The sequence below is a fragment of the Arachis ipaensis genome, chromosome B04 (genome assembly GCF_000816755.2).
Source record: "Arachis ipaensis cultivar K30076 chromosome B04, Araip1.1, whole genome shotgun sequence".
NCBI lineage: Eukaryota > Viridiplantae > Streptophyta > Magnoliopsida > Fabales > Fabaceae > Arachis > Arachis ipaensis.
Window position 1 is genome coordinate 87,836,546 of NC_029788.2, and position 19,260 is coordinate 87,855,805.

Here is a 19,260-nt window from a genome sequence, read left to right on the forward strand (position 1 = left end):
TTTTGAGGCTTCTCCCAGTCGAGCATTTTCTTCCATGTTGATGTATTTTCCTGCTCGCTCCTGTACTTTGTCTAAGGAGGTAGGATACTTTTTTGATATGGATTGGCTGAAAGGTCCCTCTCGTAAGCCATTGATAAGCCCCATAATGGCGGCCTCTGATGGTAAACTTTGTATGTCCATGCATGTTTTGTTGAACCTTTCCATGTAGTTGCGGAGGCTCTCCCGATCTCCTTGCTTGATCCCTAGTAAGCTGGGTGCGTGCTTGGCCTTATCTTTCTGGATGGAGAATTTGGCCAGGAACTTTTTGGCCAGATCGTCGAAGTTTGAGAAGGACCTCGGAGGTAAGTTGTCAAACCATCTGATCACCGTTTTTGTGAGAGTTGTTGGAAAAGCTTTACAGCGAACGGCATCTGAGGCATCGGTAAGGTACATCCTGCTTCTGAAATTGCTAAGATGATGGTTGGGATCTGTAGTGCCATCGTACAAAACCATATCCAGAAGTTTGAAGTCCTTTGGAATTTTGGTCTTCATGATTTTCCTGGTGAATGGGTCCTGTTCTTTGCGTGATTTTTCTTCAGGAGTGATCTGAGGAGCTTTTGTTTTGAGGTCGGCCTCTAATTGCTGTAGTTTTTCTTCTAGTTCTCGACGTCATCGTACTTCTCTTTGTAGATCCTTTCCGATTTCCTGTTGTTGCTGGGTTTCTTTCTCTAGCTGCTTTAAACGATCTTGGAGTGCTTCCATGGTTCCCGGATTTAGTGAATTTTTGTCCTTGTGGATTCCGGGGTATCTTTTAGCGTAGTGTCCGCGTTCTTGTGCGGCGTTCTGTTTTCCAGATCTGAATCGTGGTCGTTGTCATGGCCGTCCGCCATGGTTTTGGGATGACTATCAGGTTCCCCGGCAACGGCGCCAATGTTCCGAGGGTTACCTGAAACTGGAGGTCGATCTCGGATGAGATCTTCTGTACTGGTCGGAGATGACGTGTCCGGCTGACTGATGACGGCCGGAGCTGTTGGGTCCGACTCGTTGGACTTGCTGCACTGTTGATCCATAGCCATTGGAGGGTGGGGGTACCTGCAAGAGACTCCGATGCTTAAGTTAGCACGGGTATTAAGCAGGCTTTTTATGTAGAATTAGAGTATGAGTTATACCTGGGTGCTCCAGTGTATTTATAGTAGCGTGGGCTGACCTTTCTGATAAGATAAGTTAGTTATCTTATCTTATCTTATCTTATCTTGAGTGAAGTCAGCTTATCTTCAAGGGAACCGCCTTTATCTCTATAGGCTGGGATTGCTTGTGGATTCTGGGTCGTGTTCCTCTATTTGGGCCCTTTTATTGGGCTTTGCTGTCAATTTGGTCGAGTTCTTTGTAAAGAAGTCGGTCCGCTTGACCTGAACATGTCGGTCGCTTCGCTACTGAACATCCCGGTTCGGACAGCTCGACCCCGGGTATGAACAGAAAGTAAAACCATAAAATTTTCATGAATAAGTGGGTGAAGGGTTGAATAAATCACTTAAATTGAGCTCAATATATATCATAAAATATGGGTTTATCAACCTCCCCACACTTAAACAATAGCATGTCCTCATGCTAAATCCAAGAGTAAGGTAATGTTAAAGTGGTGGAATCTCATGCAATGCAATCTATTTTAAATGCAACTACCTAAATGAATCATGCAATTCTAATTGTTATTCACTTGTATATAAAACTTACATGTAGTTAAATTAATTCACATCCTCAAGGAATCATATATACATAGCCAAACCCTAGATAATGTTAAAGCACTTTTACAATTGAGATGGGTAAAAATATTTTACAAACTTGCACGACAATTAACAATTTAAGCAGAGATATATGGTGATGAGCTATTGAACCCTCACTGGATTTTGTGTTTACTCTCTAGTCACTTCAGTGTTTATTGGGTTAATCACTCTATTCTTCTTTTTATCCTTACTTTCTATAACTTTGTTCTTTATCTAACCAATCAACAATTATAGAATACAGACATACAAAAATCATGATGTCTTTTTCAAGGTTGTAATGGGGCCAAGGTAAAGGTAAGGGTATATGTATAAGGCCAAGTGAGCTAATAAGTGAATCCTTGATTAGTCTAAGATCTCACCTAACATACATATTTTGTAATTCAAAAGTTTCTTTAACCTATTTGCCCAAATTTTCCCTCTTTGTATTGCAAACTCATGCATTTTAATTTTGTCCCATGTGCATTGATTCTTCTTATTTTGTAATTGGGGAATTTTTGTATCCCCTTTATTTAAATAAATTTTTTTTTCAATGCACCTGGTAATTCAATTGTTTTGTTTTGTTTCACATGAGCATGCTTCCCAAATTCTTATTTTGAAACATCTTATTCTTTTTAAGTTCCTACTTTGTTTCTATCATCACATGTTCCCATAAAAATTCCCCACACTTAAGCAATACACAATTTCTATCTTAAGCTAACCAAGGATTCAACTTGGGATTTTTATTTTGTCTTTCTGCTTAAGGCTAGTAATGTGGTTTATAGAACAAAAGGGGATTTAAAAAGCTCAAGGGGTTTCACAAGGGTGATGTAAAAGGTTGGCTAATTTGGGAATAGTAAGGAAAAATTCCAATGATGGCCTCAATCACTTTCTTGGTATGTATCTATATTCTATAATCGGATATATAAATTAAAACAAAGTAAAGAATACCAGAATGAAAAAGAAGGGCAAAACACACAGGAATAAAATTTATGGTTTGAATGTAACCATACAATTAAGCTCAAAACTCATAGGCTGTGTGTTCTCTAGCTCAAAAATCATATATCAGTTATACATGTCATGCAAGTAGAAATTAAGAGTTCCCATTATTCTCAATGTAAATCTTAGGGTGCCTTTAAAGTTTTAGTATTGTTCCTTGATGAAATGTTGTTAACTAACTAACATATAATGCTATATATACAAGGTGTGTGGATTGTTTTGATTTACTAGAGTTTCTAGTTTACTTCCTTTTATTTTCAATTTAAACAAAATTATCATATGCTAAAAGGGTAAACTATACTAATTAATCCACATTTTCTATGACTAATAAGTTAGAATTGCAACTAAACTAACTGTCTAAGGTATTAACTAAAGTGCAAAATGTGGAAATAGAGTAAAAATACAGTAAAAGAATAGTGTGCAAGTACTGAAAAATAAAAACAAAGATAAAAATACAGAAAAATAAATAAAATAAGATAAAAAGAGTCTGTAGTGGTTCACCAAAAAGATATGCCAGGGATGGCTACCTCCCTACACTTAAAATAAAGCATCGTCCTCGATGCTCACTCAAGCTGGGTGTGAAGGGGTGCATCATCGGAAGGATGGACTGCTGGAGTCTCTGTGGTGGCCTGAGGGTCTGCAGACTGGATAAGGGTAGGAGGATCTGTCTGCTGCAGTGGAGGCTCTGACTGGATAGGAATCTCTGAATTTGCGGCCTGTATCTAGTGTGGCTCCTCCTGCTGTGGCGCAGCCTGCTCTGGTCCTGCCTGTGCAGCCTGGGTAGGTGTCTCCTCCTCGTGATCGTCCTCCTCCACCTCAGATGGCTCTGATGGTGTGTCAGGCTCGGAGGGGAAGTCGCTGCCAGATCGGATCATCATCTTGAGGTGCTCATAGTCATAGTGTCGCTTGTTGCGACGCTCAGATCTCTCATATCGCCGCTTGTTGCGGCACTCCATCTGGTCCAGCTGCTGGAATAACCGGTGCACGAGGTGGTAAACGGGCTTTGAGGCAGGTGGAGGTGCAGTGGGTGGGGCTGGTGCAGTAGTGGAAGAAGAAGGAGCAGCTGAAGGTGTGGCTGTCTCATCAGAAGCAGTAAGGAATGGAGGTCTATAGCCTAAAGCTTGAAACTTCCTGCTGTGAGGGATAATTTTCTTGCAGTTCGTAGCATGTGGCTTCTCATCAGCAAGCTCCCGAGGCACGTCAGCTCGATGGCCAAGCTGGGTAATTAGATTTGGGAAAGGGAGAGTGCCTCTGACATAGACCCTGGCCATGTAATACCAGATGAAACGTGGGAGGTACAGGTCCTTACCCTCCATCACACACCACAGGAGGGTGATCATAGTAGTAGGCAGCTCCGTCTCATGAGTGCTCGGCATAACAAAGTTACTCAGGATTTGGTGCCAGAGCCGAGCCTCATCATTCAGATACATCAGCTTGATTCCCTTAGGCATGGCTGTGTTCTTTCCCATGACCCATGGGACAGTAGGGTCAAGGGCTATCCTTTACTTGACAGCATCCCAGTCAAATCTCAGAAAGCGCATGTCCTCTTCAGCCTTTTGGTAACCGTCAGGCTGATCTGACTTAGGCGGAAGCTGCAGAATATCCTCAATGGCTTCTTCAGTGACCAGTATCTGTTTCTGTTCATACCCTGGGTCGAGATATCCGACCTGGGGTGATCGACGATAAAGCGACCGACCTCTTCAGGTAGAGGAACACGACTCAAATCCTAAGGCAGCCCAAGCCTATAGAGATAAAGGCGGTTCCGTTGAAGATACGCTGACCTCAACCCAAAGGATAAAGATAAAATAAGATAACTAACTTATCTTATCCGAAGGTCACATCTCACCATTATAAATACACTGGAGCACCCAGGTATAACTCATACTCTGATTCTACAAGATACCTGTTTAATACTCGTGCTAACTTAAGCATCGGAGTCTCTTGCAGGTACCCCCCACCCTTCGGTGACAAAGGATCAGTAGCACGTTCAGTCCAAACAAGTCGGACGCACCAGCTCCGGCCACCATTCACCTGCCGGACACATCGGTTCCGACCAGCGCAGGAGATCTCGTCCGAAATCAACCTACGGCTTCGGGTAACCCTCGGAACATTGACGCCGTTGCCGGGGACCTGGAAGTCATCCCAACACCATGGCGGACGACCATGACAATGATCACGATTCAGATCTAGAAAACAAAACACCGCACAAAAACGCGGACACCCCACTAAAAGGCACCCCGGAATCCAACGGAGACAAAAATCCGGCAAACCCGGGAGCAATAGAAGCACTTCAAGATCGCTTGAAGCAACTTGAAAAAGAAACCCAACAACAACGAGAAATTGGGAAGGATCTACAAAGAGAGATACGGCAACGTCGAGAATTGGAAGAAAAATTACAGCAATTAGAAGCCGATCTCAAATCGAAGTCCCTTCGGATCACTCCTGAGGAAAGCTTACGTATAGAACAGGATCCATTCACCAGGGAGATCATGAAAACCAAAATCCCAAAGGACTTCAAACTCCCAGATATGACTTTATATGATGGTACCACAGATCCCAACCACCATCTCAGCAATTTCAGAAGCAGAATGTACCTTACCGACGCCTCAGATGCCATTCGCTGCAAAGATTTCCCAACAACTCACGAAGACAGCAATCCGATGGTTCGACAACTTACCTCCAAAGTCAATCTAAAACTTCGACGACCTGGCCAAAAAGTTCCTGGCCAGATTCTCCATCCAGAAAGATAAAGCCAAGCACGCCCCCAGTCTACTGGGGATCAAGCAAGGAGATCGGGAGAGCCTCCGCAACTACATGGAAAGATTCAACAAAACATGCATGGACATACAAAGCTTACCAACAGAGGCCGCCATCATGGGACTCATCAATGGCCTATGAGAGGGATCATTTAGCCAATCTATATCAAAGAAGTACCCTACCTCATTAGACGAAGTACAGGAGCGAGCAGAAAAATATATCAACATGGAAGAAAACGCTCGGTTGGGAGAAACCTCAAAATCTGGGAACCCCCACCGAGATAAAGACAAGGAATCTAAAAAGAAAAAAGATCGACAGGGGGAGAAAATAAAAAAATACCATAATTACACTCCTCTCAGGGCATCCCTGGTCGACGTGTACAAAGAAGTCTGTCATACAGAGAAAATCCCCCCGGCGCGACCACTCAAAGGCAAAAGAGGAGGGGAAAACCGGAAGGAATATTGTGAATACCATCGAGTTCGAGGGCACTCCACCAACGAGTGCTTCGACTTAAAGAATATCATAGAAAAATTGGTGAGAGAAGGAAGATTAGATCGATTTCTGGCTACCCGAGATGATGACCAAAGAAAAAGACGAAGGGACGAGGATGATGACGAACTGAACGATCACCTCGGACACCAGAAAGACACGTTCACATGATACACGGCAGATTCGTAGGAGGAGGGATCTCCAAATCATCTCGAAAAAGATATCTCAAAGAAGTATATCAGCTCGAGGGAAAGGAGGAAGCACCCGACATCCCTGCGATAACATTCACTAAAGAGGACGCATCCGGCGTCATCTCAGGACACGATGATCCCATGGTCATCACTGTCATACTGGCAAACACCAATCTGCATCGGGAGTTCTGCCGACATCTTATTCAAAACAGCCTTCGACAAACTCGGCTTAGACGAAAAGGAGCTTAGAGCATACCCGAACAGTCTGTTCGGATTAGGAGATACCCCAGTACAACCACTGGGATACATATCGCTACACACAACCTTCGAAAAAGGGAGCCAATCTTGGACCCTCAAGATAGACTACATATTAATCAACTCGGCGCAATAGTCTCAACTCCACATCTATGCATGAAATTTCCAACCACAGAGGGGATAGCCACGATAAAAGTAGATCAAAAGATGGCACGCCACTGTTGTAACGAAAGTCTAAACCTTAGAGGCAGGGGAGAAGAGTTTCATACAATCGAACTGGGTGGAGTCCAGCGACGAGAAGAACTCCATCCGCAACTAGAAGGCGAGATAGAGAAGATTTAAATCGGAGACACCTCGGACAAAACGACCAATATTGGCACGATCCTCAGAGGAGACTCAAAAGAGTTACTGATACAATTCTTACGAGATAATGTCGATCTCTTCGCATGAAAAGCCACGGACATACCAGGCATAGACCCTAAGCTAATGTGCCACAAGTTGGTGGTCTACCCAGGATCTCGGCCGGTGCAGCAGAGACGAAGAAAACTCGGGCCAGAACGATCCAAAGTGGTGGAAGAACAAGTACAAGCACTACTGGAGGCAGGATTTATAAGAGAAGTCAAGTACCCACTATGGCTAGCCAACGTTGTCTTGGTGAAAAAATCAAACGGGAAGTGGCGAATGTGCACCGATTACACCGATCTCAACAAAGCCTGCCCAAAAGATCCATACCCACTCCCAAACAACAACGCTCTGGTAGATGCTTCCTCTGGATACAGATACCTCTCATTTATGGACGCATACTCGGGATACAACCAAATCCCCATGTATCCACCAGATCAGGAAAAGACCTCGTTCTTAACACCAAAGGCAAACTACTGCTACATCGTGATGCCTTTTGGTCTCAAAAACGTAGGAGCTACTTATCAAAGGCTAATGAATAAAGTCTTCTCAGATCACATCGAAAAAATCATGGAAGTTTATGTGGACGACATGTTGATAAAGACACAAAGCAAAGACACATTATTATCCGACCTGGCTCGAGTATTCGACACCATAAGGAAGCATGACATGCGACTCAATCCCGCAAAATGCACCTTCGCAGTAGAAGCAGGCAAATTCTTAGCTTTCATGCTCACACAAAGGGGAATTGAAGCAAATCCAGACAAATGTCAAGCCATACTCAACATGAAGAGCCCAACCTGTGTCAAAGAAGTACAACAGCTCAACGGGAGATTGGCCGCCCTATCCCGATTCTTAGCAGGAGCTGCGATAAAATCCCTCCCCTTCTATGCTCCGTTAAGAAAGGGAAAACAGTTCGAATGGACGACAGAATGTGAGCAAGCCTTCCAAGACTTCAAGGAGTTCTTAGGACGGCCACCTATCCTATCCCGACCACGAGAAGGAGAACCACTCATATTATATCTCGCAGTAGGGAACCAGGCAATAGCCTTGGCACTAGTCAGAGAAGACGAAAATGGACAACAACCTGTCTACTTCATTAGCAAGGCACTACAGGGATCCGAGCTGAACTACCAGAAAATAGAAAAATTTGCCTATACTCTTATCCTAATATCTCGACGACTCCGCCCGTACTTCCAGGCTCACACCATTAAGGTTCGAACTAACCAACCCATAAAAGGAATATTACAGAAAACAGATCTAGCAGGCATAATCATACAATGGGCAGTCGAGTTGTCAGAGTTTGATCTCCAATATGAAGCTCGGACGGCAATCAAATCACAATATCTGGCCGACTTTATCGCAGAATTCACAGATGTCCTAGAAACCCCACAGAATGGAACCTTTACGTGGATGGTTCTTCAAATAAGACTGGAAGCGGCGCAGGCGTGATAATAGAAAGCAACCAAGGAACCCAAGTTGAGCTCTACCTCAAGTTCGGGTTCCCGGCCTCAAACAACCAAGTTGAATATGAAGCATTATTAGCTGGTTTGAAGCTAGCTAAAGAGGTCGGAGCTCAAAAACTCAACATTTACAGCGATTCACAAGTGGTTACATCACAAATAACAGGGAGCTACCAAGCCAAAGATCCCACCATGAAAAAGTATTTGGATAAAACTAAGGAACAGCTCGGACAAATCGGGGAGTATAAGATCTGCCACATACCCCGCGAACAAAATGCCCGAGCTCATGCACTCTCAAAACTAGCCAGCACCAAACCTGGGGGTAATAATAGAAGCCTCATCCAGGAATGTTGCATAACCCGTCAATCTCGGAAGAGGAAAAAGTCCTGACTATAATAAGTCAGGACCAAGGATGGATGACCCCTATAACCAACTACCTCAAAATAGGAACGCTCCCCACAGAAGAAAAGGAGGCAAAGAGGTTAAAAAGGGAGGCACAGTACTACACCATCATAAACAACATCCTTTACAAAAGAGGAATCTCAACACCTTTACTAAAATGCGTGCCAACCTCCAACACAAGAGAAGTGCTAGAAGAAATACACGGTGGTATTTGTGGCAATCATCTCGGAGCACGAGCTCTCGCCAAAAAAGTACTCCGGGCGGGATTTTTTTGGCCAACTCTACAGAAAGAAGCCACAGAATTTGTAAAGACATGCCCACCATGTCAGAAACATGCCAACTTTCACATCGCCCCGCCAGAAGAGCTCATCAGCGTGACCTCGCCTTGGCCGTTTGTAAAATGGGGACTCGATCTTCTCGGCCCCTTCCCACAGGGATCAGGACAAGTTAAATTCCTCATAGTAGGGGTAGATTACTTTACAAAGTGGATCGAGGCAGAGCCCCTAGCCAATGCCACCGCTCAAAGAAGCCGAAAATTCTTATATAGAAATATTGTCACGAGGTTCGGGATTCCATATTCAATAACCACAGACAATGGCACTCAATTCACAGATACAGGCTTCAGAAAACTAGTAGCCGACTTGAATATAAAGCACCAGTACACCTCCGTTGAACATCCACAAGCCAACGGACAGGCCGAAGCTGCTAACAAAGTCATACTGGCCGGATTAAAACAGAGATTACAAGATGCAAAGGGAGCCTGGGCAGAAGAGCTTCCACAGGTCCTATGGGCATATCAAACAACGCCACATTCCACCACGAAGGAATCCCCCTTCCGATTAGCATACGGAATAGAGGCGATGATTCCAGTAGAAATTGAGGAAGGGTCGCCCAGAGTAGTTCACTACAATGAGGGAGCAAACTCCCAACTTCAGAGAGAAGAGCTCGACTTGTTACCCGAACTCCAGGAAAGAGCTCGGATCAGGGAAGAAGCTCTAAAGCGCCGAATGGCTTCCAGATATAATCAAAAGGTAGTGTTAAGAAATTTTGCAGAGAATGATCTCATCCTAATCCGAAATGATATCGGAACAACTCGACCAGGAGAAGGAAAGCTGGCAGCAAACTGGAAAGAACCCTACCGAGTTGAAGAAGTACTTGGAAAGGGCTACTACAGACTGTCTGAACTCGATGGACGAGAGCTTCCCAGGTCGTGGCACGCTTGCAACCTAAGAAGGTACTACAGTTAAGAAGAGATAAAAGATCTCATCATTGGATGCACTCTTTTTCCTGAAAAGGTTTTTTAATAAGGTACCAAGTTGAGACTCAGACAATCCCATATGTATCTATTTGCACATTTCCTTTAAATAAAATATATTTTAGATATTCTACAAAGATTTCAAGACGCATTAATCTGAAGCATTCATCATCCGATTATAAAGTAACAGATCGGCAGAAAGTGAAAAAGAATTTCACTGCACGATCACGATAAAAGCAACCGTCCGATAAAGGTGAAAACGCGATTCACCCAAAGGACGATCTAGAGATGACAACCACTTTCTACAAATCGGCAAAGATGAACACAGAATAATGTAAGAAGTTATCGAAAGTGATCTAAAAAAGAACCTGACGAGGTCTTACAGATCGCTAAAATAATAACTTAAAGACTGGTCGAACATTAAGAAGTCGAACCAAGTCAAACCAAGTTATAAGTAAACCCTGGAAAGAGGTCTGGCCAACCCTATTAAAGAGGATTACTTTAACTTAGAAGGGCCGGACATAACAAAGTCAGAGCAAAACGAAAAGTTATTAAAGTAGTCCCTGAAAGAGATCTGACAAAGATCCAAGAAAGAGGACTACAAAAAATAACTTAAGGGAGACCGACATAACCAAATCGGACTCCTACCACCAAAAAGTTATCAAAGTAGTCCCTGAAAGAGATCTGACAAAGATCCAAGAAAGAGGACTACAAAAAATAACTTAAGGGAGACCGACATAACCAAATCGGACTCCTACTACCAAAAAGTTATCAAAGTAGTCCCTGAAAGAGATCTGACAAAGATCCAAGAAAGAAGACTACAAAAATAACTTAGAAGGGGACCAACGCAAAGGAATCGGTCACAAATACAGAAAACCGAGTAACAAGTTGGATTTATACAATCACAGCCTCAAAGGATCCAAGATACAAGCAAATAAAGCAAAGTAATCCAAGGAGGTCGAGCAGCATGATTTCGAACATCAATAGAAAAACAAAAAGATGTCAAGTCAAACAACTGCTTCTACTCTATAAAGTTATAAGGCCTCGAAGGCCACCAAAACCTACCACAAAGAGATAATAAGTTACCTTTTGTTTTTCAAAATAAAAAGTTGCTAGACAAGCAACTAGGAAGCGTCAGCAAATAAATAAAAAAGTTCTAAAAGAGCCCACAAGCCGGGCCAACTACACAAATTTTCAAGAAGAGATCAACAAGCATCGGAAGCCTTCTCGGCAACATCAGGACAAGGAGAAGGAGGGCGAGTCTGAATCGGCACAGCATCTATAGTTTCATCCTCCCGATTCAGGATCTGACAATCCGAGTCGGGCACAGCAGGAGGAACCGAAGAGGTCGGCACTTTGGTAGAGGACACAGGGGGAGGAACAACATCATCATCATCACCCTCATCATCAGGGACAATCTTGCCATCCCTGACTATATTATCCAGGCTAAAAAGGGTGAGGTCGGCCTCGGAAGCAATGACCTGAACTTGCTCCATCAAGTTCTCATAAGCAGCAGTCACGCTGCCAACAAGATGACTTTGGAGCTCAGCATAATCTTCCCGAACACTGTCAAGCTCCCCCCTCAGGCGCATCACCTCCCGATAAGATGAAAGGTAACTCTTCTTGTGCATCAGGACTGCGTCCTCAGCCAACCTCAAAGAAGCCGCCAATGATTGAGAACTCGCCTCCTCATTCTTCAAGTCCTTCTCCAACTTGGCTACCTTCGTCTCAAGCTCCTCCTTTAACTCCTTCATCCGATCAAACTCTTGTTTCGCCTCCTCCATAAATGCTTTAGTAGCGTGGAGAGGGAGATTCTGAGTAGTCTGATATATGGCAGCCGACATATACGCCATCTTCACATGATTTCGGGCCATAAATTCCAGGTGACGGAGGATGGACACATCGTCCATGGAGAGAGCGCTGTAGGGACCGATTTGTTGATCCACGAATTCAATAGCATTAAAATCAGGAGCATCGATGTCAAAGGGCTCAGTAGTCTTTTGTTTTTTATTGGGAGGAGCAACAGAAGGAGCAGCAGAGGTGACGTGAGGATCTACCAAACGAACTCGGGGTGTAGGGATCACCTTCTTCACCCTGGCGGAACCCTGCACTGATGGCTTCTCGCGCACTTGGGAGGATCCCTCCCCAGCTGCCTTGGCAGCAATATTTCTGGCAGCAGTCGCCCTCTGTGCCCTCTTAAAAGCTTTCATAGCTTCATTATTCTTCATTGCCTCTGCAAGTAAAATAGAAAATTCAGCTACAAGTCGGACAAGTCGGAAAAGACAGCTACAAGCAACATAAACAAGATAATAAAAGAAACACAAGATACCCAGTTCAGTTTGAAGAAGAGAAGGATTGGTTAGAAATTTCTTTGTGTCAAGATGGGGAGGTTGACCCCAGTGTTCTTCCAAGATAGTCACAAAGGCTCGCTCAGCCTCATCCAATATTTTCCACGAATACCTGGAGACCCTCACGTCTTTTTGCCATTCCAAGGGAAAAGCAGGTTCGTCATTCTCATCCAGAAAAAAGGGCCGAGCTCCTTCAACAGCTCGGACCTTGAAAAAGTAGTTTTTAAAATCACGGAACGACTCGTCAAACATGGAAAAAACCGTCTTTCCCTGGGTAGATCGAAAGGAGACCCAAGCTGACTTCTTTTTTACCACACCGGGCTTAGTCAAGACAAACAGATAGAAAAAGAGAGATTGGGAAGCAGGAATACCAAAACCATTGCATAACAATTGGAAAATTTTAATAAAACCCCAACAATTGGAGTGAAGTTGAGAAGGGGCAACATTATAGGACCATAGCAGATCGGTTTCAAATGGAGTAAAAGGAAGGGTGATACCCAGCGGACCGAAGAAAAAATCATAAACATAAAAGAAGGGGCGATCATCAACAACCCGAGTAGAAAAGCAGACTCTCTCGTCAGAAGAGGGAGGGACAAGTTCATAGTTCTTCTCATCACCAGAATTACTACAGACACTATGAAACTGCCTAAGTTGAGTACAAAATTCAGAATCAACCAGCGAGACACACATGAGAACCATGGAGTCCACCCAATCAGCCATACCCGCGGGAACCTGGGAAGACATCTCTACAACGTTATTTCGGGAAGACATGAGATCAACTAAATCCTACAAAAAGAAAAGAAGAATGGATTACTTAAAAACATCTCGGACAGGGGGCAAAACATCTCGATGGGCGGATAAACAAAAAAGGGAAAACCCCAAGACTCAAGACAAAAAGTCTTGGGGCATCCCTTGGAGGCAGTAAACAAACAAGGTCTTTAAGTTACTTCTACAGCCTCCCAGCACTCATCAGAATAAAATCCAGAAAGGAAAACAAAGGAAGCAAAAACACAAAAGGTCCACCCTCCTACAGTTTATCAGCAAAAAGCACTATTTCTACAGTTTATCAGAAATTCCAAAAAGGCCAAGCGGAAAACAGCAAAAGCGCAAACTTTTTCGAAATCAAGCAAAAAATCATCAGCAAAGAACAAGCACCAACATCGGATATACCAAACAGAAATTTTCAAAGACGCAACCTTTTTTCAGAATCAAACAAAGTCATCATCCCAAAGCTTCAAATACAAAAGCATTCACAAACATGCAAAGTTCTAAAAGTATCAAGCAATAGATGGAGAAACTACAAGACACACAGTGATCAACGAAAAGACAGAAAGATCCAAACTTTCTCAAAACAGACACAAAATGGCGTAGAGGAAGGAAGGAAGAAGAGTCGAACCTGTTAAATGAAAGAAAACTGCGAAGAAAAGCAGGGAAGCGGAAGGCAAAAGCTAGAATCACCCTTTCTCCCACGAAAAAAGCAAAGTGACAAAGCAACGTTGCTAGGCTAAAATGCAAAACTGCAAACTCCAGGTAGAAGCTTCAGAAAAATCAAAAAGTTGAAAGCGAGAGAATGAAAGAAGAAATGTGAAGAAGTTACGAAAAAGGCGAAGGAGAGAAACCGTTTCTTGAGTGCAAAATTCAAAAATAGAGAGGTTAGGGGAAACGGGGCAATTAAATGCCAATTAAATGCGGATATTAAAACCGCTTGCATTCCCAAAAAAGCGCTAATACAAAAGCGCGCGCTTATAGAGGAAAACGTTCTACATTCAAAAGCTGCTACAAAAAGGAGTCGACAAGATGCTTGAGTTCGGCTTCGCTACAAGAAGGACCGAAGTCAAGGACTCGACCTCAACAAAGAAGACCGAGCTCAAGCAGGGGCACTGTTCATACCCTGGGTCGAGATATCCGACCTGGGGTGATCGACGATAAAGCGACCGACCTCTTCAGGTCAAGCGGACCGACTTCTTCTTAAAGAATTTGGCCGAGTCAACAAGAGAGCCCAATAAAGGGCCCAGATAGAGGAACACGACTAAAATCCTAAGGCAGCCCAAGCCTATAGAGATAAAGGCGGTTCCATTGAAGATACGCTGACCTCAACCCAAAAGATAAAGATAAAATAAGATAACTAACTTATCTTATCGGAAGGTCACATCTCACCATTATAAATACACTGGAGCACCCAGGTATAACTCATACTCTGATTCTACATGATACCTGTTTAATACCCGTGCTAACTTAAGCATCGGAGTCTCTTGCTGGTACCCCCACCCTTCGGTGACAAAGGATCAGCAGCACGTTCAGTCCAAACAAGTCGAACGCACCAGCTCCGGCCACCATTCACCTGCCGGACACATCGGTTCCGACCAACACAGGAGATCTCGTCCGAGATCGACCTACGGCTTCGGGTAACCCTCGGAACAGTTTCCCTCTGAGGTGCACTGCATCCAGGGAAGTCTTGAAATAGTTATAGTAAAACTCTCTTACCCAGGAAGCATTGACCTCTGTCAAGTTTTTCTCCAAGAAGAACCAGCTTCTCTGTTTTATCTGATCAGAGGTGTACTGCTGTAGTTCTTCTGGAATTTTCAGAGTTCGCTCTAGGCACAGGTTTCTAGAGGTGGCAAACACTGGATACTTCAGCTCACAGTATCGGTTTGCAAATTTTATGGGATCATTGGCAAGGAGGAGCTGGTCAGCCTTCTCCTGTGGGGTAAAGTGCTTTTCTCGCCAGGAGTCATCATGCATAATGTCCAAGATAGACATAGAGGATTCTCCTCTTTTCCTTTTACCAGTGGTTGCCTTGCCTTTTCCTTTTCTTTGAGGGTCAGACATCCTGAAAAGCAGAAATTTCAGGATATAAATGAAGAACAGAGCAGGAAAATAAGTAGGCAAATAGCAATATAAGCACATAGTGGCAAAAGAGCAGTAGGATAATGAAATGAGTTAGATAAATGTATATTTTGGACTGTTTCGGAGTTAAAAATCTGAGATGAGAAGTCACAAGCCAAAATATATTATAAGTAGATTACCAGTTAATTAGGAGAAACAATAATCATGCCATGAGTTAAAAAGTTGAAAGAGTCAGTAAAAAGGCAAAGGGAGAAGTTAGAAAGTTAAAAGTGGGTAAAAGTGAAAAAGTGGAAAGCAGTGAGTTAGGAGAAAGAAAGTTAAAGTAAGTGGCATGAAAAATGGTTCCTAAGTAACAATAAATTCACAATTATAAGCAACAGTTAACTCATATTCAAGCAAGGAAATTAGTTTGATGATGATTCATATAGATATGGAAATAGCAAAAATTGAAATCGAATCATCACGAGTGCAATTTATTAACCAGGAAATCAAAAAGAATAAGAATGTTGGCCCGTGTATTCAAGAATTGGTTTGGGAAAAGCTAAGTAATGGAAAATTCAAAATTGCCAAAACCAATGTATGAATGAGAAGGAAATAATTTGCAGAAAATTGGGCAGCATTTCGGCTAAAATTGGATGTTCCCGGGTAATAAACAACAAGCAGAATAGTTCATATATAAAGCAAAATAAAGCTGCAAACACACAAAAGTAATATGAACATGAAAGAGCAATGGAACAGCAGCATGAAATAGTGAAGAACATCATATGAACAGTATTAACATCACAACAACATCAGAATTGCGAAAATGATAAAACAAGTAGCAAGAACAGTGCAATTATCAGGCCTAAATCCACTAACCACATCCTAGCTACCTAACCACCTAGAATTCACTACAGCATACATCTCTAACTATCCTAATTTTAAATATAAACTGAAAAAATATGCAACTAACTACGAATGAAAGAAAAGTGGCGTTCGGCGGAACTTGGTGGTTAGAGGTACAAGTATGGAACTAAGAGAGATGGTGGGAGTGGGGTGGTATTGACGGCAATGTGGCGGTGACGTAGGGCGGCGCGGCGGCGAACCGTGGTTGGCGCGGCGGTGGGTGGCTGTTCGGTGATAGGGATTTCGGGTTGGGGTAATGGTGGAGAGAGGGTTAAGGAGGAAGGAAGGGAGGGGGTGAGGGTGATGGTGGTGGGAGTCACGGCGGTGATGGTGCGGTGGTGGTGGCTGGCCACGGTGGTGGAGGGGAAAGAAGGGAGGGGAGAAGAAGAAGGAAGGGAGAAGGAAGAAGGAGGGGTTGTTGGTGGTGGTGCGGCGGTCGGAGGTGGTTGGGGTGATGGTGTTGGAGTAGGGAGCAGAGAGGGAGCAGAGAGGGGTTGTGGGGAAGAGAATGGGGTGCAATGGGGGTAGGGTTTCGCGTCACTGGGGTTAGTAAATTTGAATCCACGCGAACGCGTGGGGCACGCGATCGCGTGGCTAGGGTGGAATGGGGTTGACGCGATCGCGTGAGTGACGCGATCGCATGGAATGGGTAAAAGATGAATGACGCGGTCGCGTGAGGCATGCGACCGCGTCGCTGAAATTTGTGCTAAATGCACAATTCCAACGTCGTTTTAGCGCAACTCTCTGTCTCCATTTAGGGTCTTATGCAATCCACGCGACGCGGACGCGTCGCTCACGCTTTCGCGTGGGATGGGTATTTTTCAAGTGATGCGTTCACGTCAGGGACGCGGACGTGTGGGCCGTTTTGTGCTAAACGCACACCAGCTGCACGATTCCAGCCTAGATTTCTGGGCGTTGGATTTTTACGCCGATTTCCAGATCACGTGTTTGCGTGGTTGACTGATGAGAGGGCTTTTGCGTGGTCTAGAAATTTGCGGATAAATCCTCATTGCAAGTATAGTTTCTAAACCTTCAAAAGTCCTTTCATACAAACGTTTTGGTTGTCACAAGTAACAAACCCCTTTTAAAATTGATAACCGAGTATTTAAACCTCGGGTCGTCTTCTCAAGGAATTGCAGGGAGGTATGTTCTTATTATTGGTTATGAGTTTTGTAAATTGGGGGTTTTGGAAAGAAAGAGCAAGTAATGTAAGATAACAAGTCGTTAAAATAATAAATAACAAAGCTCTTGGCAAGGTATAAGAACTGGAAGTCCTATCCTAGTTATCCTTATCAATTGTGATGAGAATTGGATTTTTCTCCCACTTTGTTAACCTCTAGTTATGAAGGTAAGTTAAGTGGATGAATTAATTTTTATTCCTCAGATCCTAGTCTTTCCTTAGGAAAGGCTAGAGTTATTGGAACTCGAATTAATTCTTGAAGAATTCTAATTTTTAATCAACAATGAGTTTGATAACTCAAGTGTCTCCAATTATTTAACCAAAGCCAAAAGGGGAAATATCTAAATTAAAAAGCATTCATATAAATAAAGCAAAGCAAAATTAAATCTGAAAATACCTCGAATTGCATTAACAAAAGGAATCAAATCTAACATGAATATTCATAAATTAAATTGAGAAAATAAATAAAAAGAACATTGAACCTGGGATTTAGAGGCACTCCTAAAACTAAGAGAAATCCTAGATCCTAATCCTAAGAGAGAGGAAAGAACCTCTCTCTCTAAAAACTACATCTACTCCTAAAATTGTGAATATGAAAAGCTTTTTTTATGAATGGATGCATTCCCCTACTTTATAGCCTCTAATCTGAGTTTTCTGGGCCAAAAACTGGGTCGAAAACAGCCCAGAAATTGCTGGAGAAGAAATCTGCCACGCTGATTTTTCGCCACTGTGAAGCGTCCGCGTGGATCACGTGACCGCATCGCCTAGCATCAGGGAAACTATGGCATATTATATATCAAATAGAAGCCCCGGATGTTAGCTTTCCAATGCAACTTGAACCGCATCGTTTGGATCTCTGTAGCTGAAGTTATAGCCGTTTGAGTGCAAAGAGGTCAGGCTAGACAGCTTAGCAGTTTCTCCAACTTCTTGTATTCCTTCCACTTTTGCATGCTTCCTTTCCATTCTCTGAGCCATTCCTGCCCTGTAATGTCTGAAACCACTTAACACACATATCAAGGCATCTAATGGTAATAAGAGAGGATTAAATATAGGGAACTTAAGGCCAAAGAAGCATGTTTTCAATCAAAGCACATAATTAGGAAGGCAAATGTAAAAACCATGCAAATAGTATGAATAAGTGGGTAAAGAGTTGATAAAAACCACTCAATTGAGCACAAGATAAACCATAAAATAGTGGTTTATCAACCTCCCCACACTTAAACATTAGCATGTCCTCATGCTAAGCTCAAGAGAAACTATAAAGAATGAAGAGGAATGGTATGAAATGCAACCTATCTATATGAATGCAACTACATGCAAAATGTTTCTACCTACTTAGTTAAAAGTAAACAAATCCTTCAAGAAGAAATATGAACTGGATTTCACTAATTCAAATCATGAAAATGAAGTACAAATAGACTTGCAAGAAGAAAATAGCTCATGAAAGCAGGGAACAAGGAATTGAGCATCGAACCTTCACTGGTAGTGTATGCACTCTAATCACTCAAGTGTTTAAGGTTTGATATTCTCAATTCTCTACTAACCTTACTTTCTAAGGCTTGCTTTTCTTCTACCAATCAACAAAAATTTAATGCACAAATACACAAATCAAGAGGTCTTTTAAGGGTTGTCATGGGGTTAGGGTCAAGGTAGGATTGTATTTGGCCAAGTGGACTAAAATCTAAATCTTTAATTAATCTTAAACTTTTTCCACCTAACTTAAGACAATCCATGTAATCATAATACCACATCTAACTATCCATTAACCATGTTTTCCACATATTCATGCATTCTAATTTCAAGTACAGTACATATGCATTGCCTTCACCACTTACTTTGGGGCGTTTTGTCCCTTTTTTGCTTAATTGCTTTTTTTTCACTTATATATATATATATATATATAAGCATGTCAAGTGTGCGCATGGCTGACGCTCACGCGTGAGACCACCGAAAATGCACCATGCGAAAACGGTGCTGGAACGACGCGCCCGCATGACCAAACCGACAGTTGTGCTGGAACCATGCGGGTGGGGTGCTAGGCGCACAACCCC